Genomic DNA, 14,845 nt, shown 5'->3' with positions numbered 1-14,845 from the left:
AGTCAGGGACAGTCCCAGGTGATTGGAAAATCGCTGTTGCTACCTCCCCCCCTTGTTCAAGATAGGAACAAGACAAAAGATGGAAAATTATAGGTCGATTAGCCTAACCTCTGTTGTTGGTAAAATTCTAGGATCCATCGTTAAGGTGAGATTTCTAAATTCTTGGAAGTGCAAGGTCAGATTAGATCAAGTCAGCTTGGATTTAGTAAGGGGAGGTCGGGCCTGACAAACCTGTTAGAATTCTTTGAAGAGGTAACAAGTACATTAGACCAGGGAAACCCAGTGGATGTTACCTACCTAGACTTCTAAATGGCCTTTGATAAGGGAGGCTGCTGAGTAAGGTGAGGGCCCATAGTGTACGAGGTGAGCTACTGAGATGGATTGAGGATTGGCTGTCTGAGAGAAAGCAGAGAATTGGCATAAAAGGTTCTTTCTCAGAATGGCAGCTGGCGACAACTGGGGTTGCAGCTGTTCACTTTATATATTAATGATCTGAATGAAGGGATGGGGGATTTTGGTGAAATTTGCCAATGATACGAAGTTAGGCGGACAGGCAGGTAGTACTGAGGAGGTGGGGAGGCTGTGAAAAGATTTAGACAGTTTAGGAGAGTCCAGGAAATGGCTGATGAAATTCAACATGAGTAAATGCGAGGTCTTGCACTTTGGAAAAAAAAATACAGGCACAGACTATTTTCTAAACGGTGAGAAAATTCATAAAGCCAAAGTATAAAAGGATCTGGAGTGCTAGTAAAGGATTCTCTAAAGGATGATTTGCAGGTTGGGTACATGGTTCAGAAAGCAAATGTAATGTTGTTATTTATCTCAAGAGGGTTGGAATATAAAAGCGACGATGTGTTCCTGAGCCTTTATAAAGCACTAGTTAGGCCCCATTTAGAATACTGTGTCCCACACCTCAGGGATGACATACTGGCACTGGAGCATGTCCAGCAGATATTTACATGGATGATCCCTGGAATGGTAGGCCTAACATACGATGAATGGCTCAGGATCCTGGGATTGTATTCATTAGAGTTTAGAAGGTTGAGGGGAGATCTAATAGAAACTTACAAGATAATGCATAGCTTAGAAAGGATGGATGCTGGGAATTTGTTTTCGTTAGGTGGGAAGACTAGGAGCCATGAGGACAGCCTTAGAATTAGAGGGGGTTAACTTAGAATGGAAATGATAGGACATTTCTTCAGCCAGAGAGTAGTGGGCCTGTGGAATTCATTGCCACAGAGTGCAGTGGAGGCCAGGATGTTAAATGTCTTCAAGGCAGAGATTGATAAATTCTTGATCTTGCAAGGAATTAAGGGCAATGGGGAGAGTGTGGGTAAATGGAGTTGAAATGCCAATCAGACACGATTAAATGGTGGAGTGGACTCAATAGGCTGAATGGCCTTACTTCCACTCCTATGTCTTATGGTCTTGTTAATTCCAGCCTTCTCCCTGGAAACTCTCTGTCAATGAACCAGACTGATTGTTAACATGGTGTTGAGCAATTAAACATGATATAGATTCACACCATCACTATGCACACTATTACACATGTGGCAGGAGGAATACACTAATATGTCCCACTACTCCATCAGTCCCACCATTAGTATAAAGCTGTTGATTCAATTACCAAAATATCCAATTCTACTGTTGTGTAGTCCCATCCTGAACAAAAGAAACATTAACCATGCTTCTTTGATGAACTCAAAAACAATCTGTTTAGTATAGATAAAACTTATTGTTAAGCAAGAGGCAACTATTGATTAATATCTAAATTATGATCTGGAGTCAAAAACGATATTCCTTTTATTCCACATGCACAAACACATTCACACAACTCAAAAACAAAGTTTCTGTAAAACTGATGCTTTTTTAAATAAGGTAAAATGGATAAAACATCATGTTTAGCTCTATTGAATAATATTTCACAGAAATAGTAAATAATTACAAAATAAACCTTTAAATCTGTGATGTTTCAAAACCAGTGAAGCTCAGGTGAAGCTCCAATTTGTCATTAAGACTCTGCTTTTGTTATGTAAAAGCTCAGGAATTTTGCGCGTTTTTTGGAACTGGTCAAGCCAAAATAAAGTGGCACAATTCCAAACTGAACTATCAAGGCACTGTCTACTGAATGCAAGTGATACTTCTCAGGAAACAGAGCAAATATTTCATGTTTTTTATGTATGGTCTGATCCTGAAGTAGTGTTCTATTCCTATAACAGGTTTAACAAAGAAAATGAAACAAAATGGAAAATTAGACCTGACTGATCAAGGGAGTAGGTACACATTCGCCTGATCTTTATGCTATCAACTGTCCTTAAGTCCTTATGAACATGAGAATTTACTATTGCATAAAATAAGGTTGCATGGTGTGAAACTTGTTTATTATTCTAAAATTAGTTAGGAATAATTGTTTCATTAATTATCCATGTTTGTATGAAGTTCGGTTCCACAGCTGCTAAAAAATACAGAACCCTTCCCATCAAGAACACAAGACTAGAGCATAGACTGGGCCATACAAAATGCTATATTACAAGTATGATTATTTTACCAGTCATTGGTGTATTTTTAGGTGGACGATCATGTTGAGCAGTGTTAAAATGTACCATTTTAAAAATAAAGTTGAGTCCACGTTTAAGAACTTTTAGTGGTACAAAGCCAACTGGATCGACTCTAAAGATTTGTAACAGGAAGGAAATGTGTCAACCAAGGTTTATGTGGCCACCTTGGAATTTCTACAAAGTGAACAGGATTTGAACACATTATTTATAAGATTGACATCCTCATGTAGACAGCAAGTCCATGAGAAAAAAAAATCTAACAATCTGCCAAGAAGGAAAAGAGAACCTGGAACAGCAATAACTTAAACTCCCAAAGCACAATATTAGCCACAGATACATTATTATGAAATTCCCTTACCTCCTATTTTAAGAGACATGTGGGTTATTTATAACAGGAGGATTTTAATGCATTTGTTACTATTAGTACACAGTGAAATGTAAATGCAATCTGCCTCATCTCCTACAAGGCATTTTTGAATTATAAAATACATTGTTCGATATTAGTGCACAATGAAGCTTCAAGTCTTTTCACAGAAAAGTCTTTTAAGTCCTTTTTAGTATTGCAATATAAACTTATCAGTATCATTTGCAAGGAGTGCAAGAACAGACAGGTATCACTGTTCATGTACACAAATCTTTGGAAGCATCAGGATGCTGTTCACAAAGCATTGAAGATTTGCGGTTTTATAAATAGGGAACATAAAAATAAAATGTTAAAATAAAGTATTATAAATCACCAGGTAGGCATTAACTAGAGCATGCTGTGTAATTCTGGTCATTAAACTTTAGGGTGGATATCATTGGTGGAATTTTGCACTTTCCACCTACCACCAGATATTACTCTTGGCCTCATTGAGCTGCAACAAAGTATTCACAGATTCAAATGAGGGAACGAAAGATTCAAAGTTATTTACAAAGCATATGCAAAATTTGAAACATCTTAATGTGACTTCATCTTTCTGCAAGGATGTAAGAGACAGAGAGAGCAAGATCATGTGATGCTATAATGGTTTCCTGTGATAATGTTGATTGTGTCTTATTGGCATATCACATAATCAGACTTAATCCCATATTCTACACGTGGTGGCATAGTGAAGTGCACTGTGTCCATAGCCTAGCCATGTTTGCCAGGATTTTAAAAGAGTGACGGAGGCATCAGACTGCTCAACGGCCTACCCTTGCGACAATGAGGCCCTTAATTCAACTAATATTCTCTTAATGACACATCCTGCACCATTGGTATTTTACCAGTTGTGGGGAGGGTGTATGCCACTTGCCAAGGCTGCTAGGTAAATTAAGGTAGAGACAAAAAAACTGCAGATGCTGGAATCCAAAGTAGACAGGCAGGAGGCTGGAAGAACACAACTAGCCAGGCAGTATCAGGAGTTGGAGAAGTCGATGTTTTCAGTTAACTCTTCTTCAGGACTGGGGTTGGGTGTGGGAGGAGCTGCAGATAAAGGGAGTGATGGAGGCAGGGTGGTGAAGTGGGGATAGTGAAGACAGGTAGATGGTACAACCTTGTGCACAGATATGGTTCCCTCCTGTTTGGGCAAGCTATGACTAATGAACAGACTTCTCCCTCCAAAACCACAACCTCAAGGGTCACCCCTACTTGGGCCCTACCTTAGCATCTCAATCACCATGGCCATCCCTCACTGACACCAGTTTGACTGGCCCTGGAGAAACCACAGCACTTTGTGAGTTATCCAGCCTCCACCACTGTTCCCCAAGGAGGACTATCTGCTGTCCCAGCAATGGCCACTGCTCCACATGGGAGGACTGGACCAAAGAGCTGTCAGGTGTCTGCCAGACAGAATATCTTTCTTTAAGGAGCAGAAACCATGACTTCAAGCAGTTGACTGCCTAATGAGGGTTAATTCTGGATCTGGCTTCCTGGGCTGGAGGAGAGGGATTCAGTCATAACTTTTAAGGCTGTAAACTGTGTTCCCACCTCCTTAAAAAAATTCCAATCAAAATATATAATGGAATTACTAAAATGGGAGCAGAAATAACAGACTGCAATTATTCTCCTAGGCTGAAGTGCAGATTTAATGCAATGTTTTCTTTGTTGAAGAAAACTGGAGCAGGAGAGTCAGTGACCAACATACACAGATTTGAGATAATGGACAAAAAAAAAATCCAGGGAATATTTAGGAGCATTTTTATTTTCAATATAATGCGAAATGAAATGAAATGCGTGACCTGAAACACTGAGGGGAACAAATTCAACAACAACATCGAAGAGAAAAACTGCAGTTTTTCAGGGGCAGGTGGGATTGAACCCAGGCCTTTTTGTTCTAAGGTAGGGACACTGCCTCTGGATGACATAGATACTTGCAAAAAGGATATTGGTAGAGCTATCAGAAAAGAGCAGAGGGGTGAAATTAATTGGGGAACTCTTTCAAACAGTTAAGGTGTACATGAAGTTTCTTACATCTAGAGATATGAAATTCAATGTATATTCCCATCCACACTATTGTAATAAACCTTTACATCACTGATAATCAATGATTTATTAACCTCTAAAATATACTCAAAGACTAAGCATCCACAGGCCTCTGGATAAGTCCAAACATTCAGCACCCACTGAGTAAAACATTTTTTCTTCATCTTGGTCCTAAATGACATCCATTTTATTTTTAAGTTATTCCTCCAGGTTCTAGACTTCCCAACCTACAAGAATAACTTTGCTATATCTGTTCTGTCTATTTCTTGAAGTATTTTCTAGGTTTCAATGGAGGATAATCTCTTATTCTTCAAAATTCTGAAGAGTACAAACCCAGTTTATCAAACCTCTCTTCAAGGTACAGTATTCCCATCATCTTGGGAACAAGTCTAGTGAATGTTAGGGTCTGAAAGGTTAATGCTGAAGCGTGTTAAGTACCACTCAAGTGATGATGTCATATGAACTCAGATAGGGGAAGATGCTATGGATTTTGCAGGAGTGAGACCTAACATCGAGGTCTTCTGTATGGTCATAGAGACATAGAGATGTACAGCACAGAAACAGACCCTTCGATCCAATTTGTCCATACCGACCAGATATTCTAAACTAATCTAGTCCCATTTGCCAGCACTTCGCCCATATCCCTCTACACCTTTCCTATTCATATAACCATCCATCAAATGTTGTAATTGTACCAGCCTCCAACATTTCCTCTGGCAACTTATTTCATACATCTTTCTGCATGAAAAAGTTGCCTCTTCGGTCCCTATTAAACCTTTCCCCTCTCATCCTAAACCTATGCCCTCTAGCTCTGGACACCCTACCTCAGGGAAAATATCTTGTCTATTTACCCTGTCCATGCCCCTCATGATTTTATAAACCTCTTTAAGGTCACCCCCAGCCTCTAATGCTCCAGGGAAAACAGCTCCAGCTTATTCAGCCTCTCCCTCAATATCTATTATACTAATATAATTTACAGGATATTTTGTTTAAGACAATAGCTTCTGCTTGTTAGAATACAATTGGTTTTCCATCAGATCAAACAGACTCTGGAGATCTATACCAAGAAAGAATAGGGTGCATCAAATCTATCAGATGCATCTTATGCCATGGTGAGCTATGGTGAGGGTCTATCATAAACATGGTGCCAGTGTTGGGCACTGCTCCATTTTACAAGATAGGAAACAGTGGAGGCCCAAAGAATCAAGGTTATTGTGCATTAAACAGTAGCTAAAACTGACTGAAACTAGCTGAACTGTCATGATCCATGCAGCAGAGAAAGATTCTACAAGGCTGAATCTGCAGAAGATCATTAAAAAAGCAATTCGGACTAAGAGATGTGCTGAAGGAAGTATGAGCTAGAAACAACAAGGAGCTGGAACACTAGTTACAACTAAGAGAAAGTGAGGACTGCAGATGCTGGAGATCAGAGCTAAAAATGTGTTGCTGGTAAAGCGCAGCAGGTCAGGCAGCATCCAAGGAGCAGGAGAGTCGACATTTCGGGTATGAGCCCTGAAGAAGGGCACATGCCCGAAACGTCGACTCTCCTGCTCCTTGGATGCTGGCAAACCTGCTGTGCTTTTCCAGCAACACTAGTTACAACTAGTTTGTATCAGATGCTGATAATCTGAAGGAGTGATCCAGAATTGAATTTCAGCTTGAGAGCAAATGGATAACACAAGCTTTGTAAGTTGAAATTCCTGGTGGGCAAGAGTAAACCTTTATAAAGAAATGGCACAATTTACAGGCTGGTAAAATGAGAAATCAGCAAACTATTTATAACTCAGAACAAGAACCACTGCTGCAACGAGTGGGAAACAGCAGGGTCACAGAAACAATTTAAATGAGATTACATACTTGGGAATGTTGCACAGCCAGAATTGAAACACGACAAGGGCAATTTGGAGCATTAATCTCACAATTCATAACCGAAGAAGAACTGTAGGAGACTATTGAGGCCACAGATGAAGTGGGAGATCCATGGAGCAGCCTGGTGAAGCAAAGACAAACTTATTCAACCATACTAACCCTAACTATAATCCTAACCCTCACATATTACCATGTAGTTGACATAGTTTGTTTACGTACATCAGGGCATGACAGGATACTCAAGAGGCTGCAGATCAACAACAATTCTATATTGCTTGTGCAGTGAAAGGAATTATATGAAGCAACTACTGGAACATAGACTCTGACTGCCCTCTAAAATGGGCAACAGAATTATTCAGAGTTTAGATCAGAACCATTCAGTTCAGGGCATCTAGGGATGGGCAAGAATTAATATCCTTGTCAACGTTGCTCACTTTGCACACAAATAAAAAAAAACTACCAATGTTAAGGCAGAGAACACACATTGAATATATTTACTTGGCTTTGAAACTCTTGTATCGTTTACAGGATGTAAAGGCACAAAATAAGTACAAGTTCCTTTTCTAAAAGGCAGGCTTAATTAACACTGTTAAATAGTCTAGTGAAGGTAGTGGTTCCATTGTGCCCCTTATTTTAGACATCTGACCTCCACTATTCAGATACTGGGATATTGTACACATAATGTCATTTTAAGCCAATTGTATTAGACATTAGAGAGGACAGTGCATTCACTATCATGTGTATTTTTAAAAGTAGGACAAGCAAACATGACTTTATTGTTGGTAGCTAAAGAGTAACTACAGATTGTTAAGGCACCATGTGTTGAGAGAAATTAGTTTATAAAGCCCAAAACAATTCAGTTATTTTCTTAGGTTGCTGAAAAGATTTTTAAAAATGTTGAAAAGTTCTATTTGGTTTATTTGTCACAGTATACTTTTTTTTCTGCTTGGGTTCCTGGCACATCGATCAGCTCTCACCTCCTACTGGGAACTCTGCTGGTTTCAGGCACAATTAGCAGCTTGAAACCTGGATACCAAAGTGGCCTCTTTGTAAAGTTCACTGACAAGTATTTATGTTTGAAAGAGAATAATACTGGGTTATTAACAGCATACGATGGAAGCAATGATAGATTTTAGTACTGCATTTTTCTTCCGTTGATTTTGTTAAGATACATAGGAATAGTTAACTTGCATTCACTTTAGTTGTCATTTGATGTATTAGACTAACTCTTGATAATTATTCTAAGATATGAATTTATTATACCATTGCATCAATTCAGCACTTGGAAGCTATTGCCAACATAGGATTATTTTTTTCCCAGTCATCTTAATTCTTGTATTTGACTAAATTAAGACTTTCTGAAAGATAACTTACAATTGGAAGGGACAAAGACAACATTTTTGAAATTCTGCAAATAGAAAAAACAATAACTTGCACATTAAAATTTATAACTAAGCAGTTAACTGAGGACCACCATGCCAAGTGGAGAGACTGGCATTTTTAATTTGACACGAATGAAAATAACTGATGGTTGAAGTTTGGTGGAGGAAATGTTGTGGAAAATGGATAACAGCTTAAAATTTGCAGAGTGTTGAAATATTTAACTTAAGTTACACATTCTCCAGTTTAACATGTTGGTGTGTAGCAGTTCAGGAAATGTTCTGAATTTTACCCTAACCATATCCAGCCACTGTAATTGTTGAAATCACAAAGGTTTTGGTCTGCAATACACATATTTGTTGATTGATCCTTAAACCTGATAACTCACAATGAGGTTCTCAAAGGATTGTATAATTACTGTCCAAGCATTTAGGCAATAACAAACTCTCTCTAGAGTAATTAGGATAAGTTATATGTTTACATTCACAAATAGCCCCAATAGTATTCTGATTAGCTACAATCATCTGTGGAGCTTGAATGGTGCGATAGAAAGATTGCCAATTGTATTATCAGCTTTTGATCAGACAGTTATCCTATTAACTAGTCATAATTAGAAAATACATGTCCTCAAGAGGTTACAAAGGTAAATGGACAGATTTGCACAATTAAGTAGGTATAATTCTATGTGTCCATTTATTATGCTTCTGGGTGGTCTTCACCAACGTCACTGTAATGGCATTGTGCAGTTTCCCAAAACAGTTTCAGATCTTTGAAGCCGTGAAAAGGAAGTCTCTATGGAAAGATAAAACTGCAAGCAAAGTAAAAATATTTATACTGAATAACATTAAAACCTTTTATTTCACATCAAAAAAGAATGAAGCTTCATACTGATGAAAGACTATTTACTTAAAAGCATGACTGTAATTTAAAATGTCTGTTAGGTGCCACAATAAAATGTAATTGGTTTTAATTGATCATTCAAATAACTGATTTCAAGTTATTCCTTCAAAACAGGTGAATGCTGCATCCAAGTGCAGCCATAAAAAAGTAAATCAACATACTTTTGATTTTTTGCAGTACAACATATTATTTTAGTGGATATTTGCAATGATTTATTTTACAGCTTCTGAAATGATCTTTAGTTTTATCTGTAGTACTTGAGAGATGTAAAGATATGGCATGCTGTTTGTCAGAATAAGGAAAAAGAAACATGTCACAAAGCATCAAACTTCTGCATGAAATACTATGTTTTTTATAACCCACAAACCAATGTCTTTGAACTTATGTCTTTTGAGTTCTCATTGTTTGATCAACTGGACAAATATGAAGCAATTAGAGAGAATTAGACAAGATTTGTAAAGAGTAAATCATGTCTTACAAACCCGAGTTGCATTTTAAGAGGAGATAATTAACATGACAGCTATGGAATTGTCTATCAATCTTATTATATAGTTTTCCAGAAAGCATTTAATGACGTTCCACATAACTACTGATAATGAGCTTGCAACGGCATGGAATTGGAGGAGATCTACTGGAAAGGATTATTGGTTAGGAGTTAAGAGACACAAAGTAGGGACATGGTGAATTACTCAAGCCAGCTGTATATTTGTGACATGCCTCAAAAAGTGTACCTCTAAAAAATATGGTTATAGTATCATCACCATATCATTGTTGACTTGTTGAGTGTCTAAGGGTTTCAGACTCCATTTTAACTGGAAGCATGACATGCTGATGCATGCATGCTACTCCTTGTAACCAAACCCTTAATATCATTCCAGATACAGATGAGCCTGTGAATGTAACATTTGTTAATGTTAGTGAGTTGTACTAAACATATTCTTGATCTTTCAGTACCACATTACCCATTTCCCAGTTTCTTATGTTATGAGGGACAATATAAGCATTGTCACATCAGTTTAAGAAATCCTGCTGGATGCAGATCATGGCTATTAGATCTTGACAGCAGGTATTTGAAAACCTAATTAGAAACCAACTAGACAACAGGCTTGGACACCAAAGAATTTAGACAACCAAAAGCATCAGCTAATTTTTGTACAGATTAATAGATTCATCAACCAGAGCTACTTTCTTTCTGATTAATGTCTAAGTTCTTTAAAGTTAGAAAACCCTTCTCGCTTTTTTTAAAATCACAATGAACTGGCAGCCTGTTTGTATAATTAAAGAGTTAAAAAAAACTTTTTGATGGATAGTGACAAAGCTCCCTAGAAAGAAAATACAATTAAGAAAATCTTAAAATAGTATTTTACACTAAAAAAGCGTACATGAATTGAAAGGTTGGTTTGTTTCACCATTTTCTTTCTTTAAATTGGCATAAAAGTAGAGGGAAGCACCTTATTTGTCATGAACACCATCTAGAGGCTAAAGCCTGCAAATACAAGCCTGCAATGTTTGAACTAAAAGGTCATGATTCTTCAAATAACATTGTTAATAATACCATGGCTGTTAAAAAGGGGCAGCAACAAGAAAAATAAAGGAAACAAAGGCAGAAAGGGTAAAAATAAAAGGTGAGAGAAACAAAACCAGCAAAAGCATTTGCCAATTGTAGTGCATCACACTACTTCTCAATAAGAACAAAAACCTCCAAATAGAAATGAAAGGCTTTAGTTAATTATGGACTGGGCAGCCAATGATACCTTTACTGAATTACAACTTTTCAAGTAACATAATCAGTTTTGTTTTACAGATCATGCAATAAATGATCCTGATAAAGAGAGCTCTGAAGTTTTTACTGTGGATAATCACAAAGATCCAGAAAAGATCTGGAAGGATTAATGGACTGCAACTCATATCATGCAAACGCTAACCCCAAAAGCAAATTGACCAGTTCAAGTGTGTGTGGGTGACTTCCAAAAAGGAGGAGTCAGATAGGATCTTTACATCAATTAAAGTGTTCAGGAAGGAACTAATGGGCAAAAAAGCCAGACCATTAACACTTACTTTGTTATGGAAACAAAGATATGGCCACACTCAAAAATCAACAACAATCTAATTACCTACTTTAGGTGCAACCGACACAATTGTTATGGTCAGCAACATGCATCAAACCAACAAAATCTGTATTAGATAGTTTGTTGCATCAACCAAAGGTGATCAGCTATTCATGATGTCTGTAAAACACGCAACATCAAAAGGCATTGAACAGGAAATATAGTTTCAAAGGGCCAAGTCACAATCCAGAATAAAATACAGGTGACCAACAAGGTGATGTAATATTATGACATTAATGGTAAGAAAATTGTAAAGCAGGTGCAAAAATACAGACACACACCTGCAGTTCAGAGTCATCGAAGTGGACTGCAAATTTCGCAAGACAAGACCATTAACATCACAAACCATGCTGATAGTGTAAGGTGATCAGTGTGTTTACAATCATTAATATCATATGTCCTGAACAAACAGGATGACATACTTAAAAGCTAAAATCGCCACAGGAGCAAATGACAACGTATTACTACTACTCATCCTGAAGATCTATACCTTCGCAAATAAGGCTTCATAGTCCATCTTATAAGAGCTCATAGTGTATAATGGATTATCGATTTGATGCATTGGCAACGTTATTCTGTAGCACCAATATGCAAGCTCATCTCAGTTTCCAAATTCTTTCATTTGTAGATAACAACTTTCTAGCTAGTGGAAAAACCACAAATGTGCGCAGATCTCAATATAGTCATAATAACAGAACATGTATGATGCAATCAAATCATTTAATGCTCTCAAGATGATCATCAAGAGTGAGGGTGGTGTAATCCTATTTATTGATCCTCCAATGAGTTTTTTTATTTCAAAATATACTTTATTCATAGAAATAAATCTTTGGTACCTGTACAATTTGTCATGTCGTTCATAGATATATACATTGCATGTCTTAACATTACAAAGAACAGATTGAATTAATCGAATTTACAATTTCCTTTATTAACCATCCAGTTTCCTATTATTTAGCTGTGGTTCAGCAGAACCCACCTACTGAGTGGGTGCCCTGTTATACGATAGCAAAGGAACCTTCTTTAACTCCCAGTTTATGGGTTACATTGTCCATTTGACTGTCCTGTCTCTGGGGTAGCTGTCTGCATCCCCATGGTGAGCTCGAACTGCTGGACCTTCGTTGAGCTGAGGTAGCTATCCAGCTCCTCACTGGGGTCATTTACCCGCTCTGGTGTCATTGAGCCAAGGCAAGGGTCCGCACCGTCCAGTTCTGCGTCTGACAATGGGACTGTCAGAGGATCACAGCTTTCAGTTCCCTGCAGTTGTGGGGCAGTGGGTACCCCCTGGTTCTCACTGGGTGGAGGGTGGACTTCGGGGAGTCTGTTGTTTCCTGGTTGGGAGGAAATGCCCTCCTCTTTATCTACGGCGCTCTGTCTCTTCTTCTGGTGGTGATGACCTTCTTTGCGCCCGTCTTCCCCTTCCGAAGAGCTGGCCGTCTCTCCCTCGTGCAGTTGTCTTTTCCCCCTTTGCTGGGAGGCTTTGGGGGCCTGGTGGGATTTTCTCTTCCTGTTTTTAACCGGTATCCACTCCTCTGCCTTCTTGATTACCTCCTCCTCCATTTCTTCCATCTGCCCAGCTAGAGGTAGTATCAGCTGCTGTGTCTCTCCGCTGGCTGCTGCCTCCTCCACTCCAGCCTGTTCTTCTTTCTGGGTACCACCAGACTCTGTTTCCCTGCTGTCTGGGTGGACCTTGCTGGTCTTTGGGGGTCCACGGCTCACATTGCCACCTCCAGCCATCTGTGCGTAAGTGGGGGGCCCCCGTCTTGGGCAGGTCTTACACATGTGGCCCGCTTCTCCACACAGGTTGCAGCTCTTTTCTTCCTGACAGTCCTTAGTCATGTGACCCTCCTGTTTGCAATTCCTGCAGATGGTCACCTTACAATCTGCCCCCACGTGTCCCGCCTTCCCGCAGGTTCGGCACACTTTCGGCTGCCCTGCGTATGTCAGGTAGCCTCTGCTCCCTCCAATTGCGAAGCTCGAGGGTGGGTGGAGAATGTTCCCATTACCATCAACCCTCAGAGTTACCCTGACCTGCAGCTTACTAGTCCCGATCCCAAAGGGGTCGATCACATCAGTGGCTTCTCCCTCAACTTGGACATATCTTCCCAGGAATGTCAGGACATCAGCTGCTGGAACATAGGGGTTGTACATATGGATTGTAACAACCTGACTCCTCTGTGCAGGAAGCACACACAATGGGACCGCCGACAAGATGGAGAATAGCGGCTCCCCTTCCTTCTCCTTGAAAAACTTCAGGAGCTGCTCGCACCGCTTCACACTCTTGAAGGTCACGTCGAAATACCCTGCCCCAGAAAAATCCTGCAGGCAGTACACATCCACTTTTTTTTATTTCAAAAATATACTTTATTCATAAAATATTCATAAAATATTTGATACACTGTACATTTGGTAATGCCATACATATGTCAACATTTATATACACAGCTCAGAATTTTCATTATTAACTACAGATCTGTGCATTTCTCACTCACATATTGAGCTGAGGCATCACAGAGCCCAAATGACTGCAGGGCCCCCTGATCTTCTTTAGACAGGCAGATATTAAACGGTGGTCTTTCCCCACCGCGCCTTGGCGGCAGCTGCCCCAAGCTTCAGCGCGTCCCTCAACACGTAGTCCTGGACCTTGGAATGTGCCAGTCTGCAACACTCAGTCGGGGTCAACTCCTTCAGCTGGAAGATCAACAGGTTTCGGACCACCCAAAGAGCGTCCTTCACCGAGTTGATGATCCTCCAGGCGCAGTTGATGTTCGTCTTGGTGTGCGTCCCGGGGACCAGGCCGTAGAGCACGGAGTCCCGCGTCACGGCGCTGCTCGGGACGAACCTCGACAAATACCACTGCATTCCTCTCCAGACTTCCTCTGCATAGGCACATTCCAGAAGGAGGTGTGTGACAGTCTCTTCCCCCCTGCAGCCACTTCGAGGGCAGCGTGCGGTGCGGCTGAGAGTCCGGGCGTGCATAAATGATCTCACAGGTAGAGCCCTTCTCACCACCAGCCAAGCCATGTCTTGGTGCTTGTTGGAAAGTTCTGGCGATGAGGCATTCTGCCAAATTGCTTTGACAGTCTGCTCAGGGAACCACTCGACAGGATCCACCCTCTCCTTTTCCCGAAGGGTCTCAAGGATGCTACGTGCTGACCACTTCCTGATGGACCTGTGGTCAAAGGTGTTTTTCTTCAAAAATTTCTCCACGAAGGACAGGTGGTACGGAACGGTCCAACTACTCGGAGCGTTCCGCGGCAGCGAGGCCAGGCCCATCCTTCGCAACACCGGGGACAGGTAGAACCTCAGTACGTAGTGACACTTGGTGTTTGCGTACCGGGGATCCACGCACAGCTTGATGCAGCCACACATAAAGGTGGGCATCAGGGTGAGGGTGGCATTGGGTGTATTTTTTCCCCCGTTGCCCAGATCTTTGTATAGCGAGTCCCTTCGGACCCGGTCCATCTTTGAACTCCATATGAACTGGAAGATGGCCCGGGTGACTGCAGCGGCGCAGGTCCTGGGAATAGGCCAATGGTCACAAATGCACATGAGTCTGCGCACGGACAGCGGATCCGAGCAGA

The sequence above is a fragment of the Hemiscyllium ocellatum genome, chromosome 34, assembly GCF_020745735.1.
Source record: "Hemiscyllium ocellatum isolate sHemOce1 chromosome 34, sHemOce1.pat.X.cur, whole genome shotgun sequence".
NCBI lineage: Eukaryota > Metazoa > Chordata > Chondrichthyes > Orectolobiformes > Hemiscylliidae > Hemiscyllium > Hemiscyllium ocellatum.
The sequence above is the reverse complement of the archived record's forward strand: the minus strand, read 5'-3'. Positions refer to the sequence as shown.